At 49.2% G+C, this 2,152-nt stretch overlaps 1 protein-coding gene across 2 annotated transcripts in view; it reads left to right on the top strand.

Moving 5' to 3' along the window:
* LOC118420890 (manganese-transporting ATPase 13A1-like) overlaps nt 1-2,152 on the top strand; it is a 32,649-nt gene that overhangs the window by 11,292 nt on the left and 19,205 nt on the right. The window lies entirely within an intron of this gene.

Below are 2,152 nucleotides of genomic sequence, written 5' to 3'. Positions count from 1 at the left end.
ATGTCATTTGTGTATAAATGTTATGTACAGGGACTGTCAAACTTGCTCACTCGACCATTCACTCACTCACTGGCTCACTCACTCACTTGCTCGTTCACTCGACCACTCACTCACTCACTGGCTCACTCATTCACTCACTCACTCACTCACTCATTCACTCACTCTCTCATTCTCTCACTCACTCACTCATTCACTCTCACTCACTCACTCACTCACTCATTCACTCACTCTCTCACTCACTCACTCACTCACTCACTCACACTCTCATTCTCTCACTGTCTCACTCACTCTCCATGTACAGAGGTAAAGAGAACGTGTGTCCCATCTCTGAGGTTCCACTGGAGACAGTACAGGTGCTGACATACTGTACACTCATAGACACACTTACTCTCCCTCTCACTATCTCCATGTTCCCTGTACAGAGGTAAGGATAAGGTGTGTCCCATCTCTGAGGTTCCACTGGAGACAGTACAGGTGTTGACATACTGTACTCTCATAGACACACTAACCCCCCTCTCCCTCTCACTATCTCCACATGTTCCCTGTACAGAGGTAAAGAGAAGGTGTGTCCCATCTCTGAGGTTCCACTGGAGACAGTACAGGTGCTGGCATACTGTACACTCATAGACACACTAACCCCCCTCTCCCTATCACTATCTCCATGTTCCCTGTACAGAGGTAAGGATAAGGTGTGTCCCATCTCGGAGGTTCCACTGGAGACAGTACAGGTGTTGACATACTGTACACTCATAGACACACTTACTCTCCCTCTCACTATCTCCATGTTCCCTGTACAGAGGTAAGGATAAGGTGTGTCCCATCTCTGAGGTTCCACTGGCGACAGTACAGGTGCTGACATACTGTACACTCATAGACACACTAACCTCCCTATCACTATCTCCACATGTTCCCTGTACAGAGGTAAAGAGAAGGTGTGTCCCATCTCGGAGGTTCCACTGGAGACAGTACAGGTGCTGACATACTGTACACTCATAGACACACTAACCCCCCTCTCCCTCTCACTATCTCCATGTTCCCTGTACAGAGGTAAGGATAAGGTGTGTCCCATCTCAGAGGTTCCACTGGAGACAGTACAGGTGCTGACATACTGTACTCTCATAGACACACTAACCCCCCTCTCCCTCTCACTATCTCCATGTTCCCTGTACAGAGGTAAGGATAAGGTGTGTCCCATCTCAGAGGTTCCACTGGAGACAGTACAGGTGCTGACATACTGTACTCTCATAGACACACTAACCCCCCTCTCCCTCTCACTATCTCCATGTCCCTGTACAGAGGTAAGGATAAGGTGTGTCCCATCTCTGAGGTTCCACTGGAGACAGTACAGGTGCTGACATACTGTACACTCATAGACACACTAACCCCCCTCTCCCTCTCACTATCTCCATGTTCCCTGTACAGAGGTAAGGAGAAGGTGTGTCCCATCTCTGAGGTTCCACTGGAGACAGTACAGGTGTTGACATACTGTACACTCATAGACACACTAACCCCCCTCTCCCTCTCACTATCTGCATGTTCCCTGTACAGAGGTAAGGAGAAGGTGTGTCCCATCTCTGAGGTTCCACTGGAGACAGTACAGGTGTTGACATACTGTACACTCATAGACACACTAACCCCCCTCTCCCTCTCACTATCTCCACATGTTCCCTGTACAGAGGTAAGGAGAAGGTGTGTCCCATCTCGGAGGTTCCACTGGAGACAGTACAGGTGTTGACATACTGTACACTCATAGACACACTTACTCTCCCTCTCACTATCTCCATGTTCCCTGTACAGAGGTAAGGATAAGGTGTGTCCCATCTCTGAGGTTCCACTGGAGACAGTACAGGTGTTGACATACTGTACACTCAGACACACTAACCCCCCTCTCCCTCTCACTATCTCCACATGTTCCCTGTACAGAGGTAAGGAGAAGGTGTGTCCCATCTCGGAGGTTCCACTGGAGACAGTACAGGTGCTGACATACTGTACACTCATAGACACACTAACCCCCCTCTCCCTCTCACTATCTCCATGTTACCTGTACAGAGCTAAGGATAAGATGTGTCCCATCTCAGAGGTTCCACTGGAGACAGTACAGGTGCTGACATACTGTACTCTCATAGACACACTAACCCCCCTCTCCCTCTCA

The sequence above is a fragment of the Branchiostoma floridae genome, chromosome 8, assembly GCF_000003815.2.
Source record: "Branchiostoma floridae strain S238N-H82 chromosome 8, Bfl_VNyyK, whole genome shotgun sequence".
Classification (NCBI taxonomy): domain Eukaryota; kingdom Metazoa; phylum Chordata; class Leptocardii; order Amphioxiformes; family Branchiostomatidae; genus Branchiostoma; species Branchiostoma floridae.
Note: the sequence above shows the minus strand (reverse complement) of the source record. Positions and strands in the feature narration are given on the sequence as shown.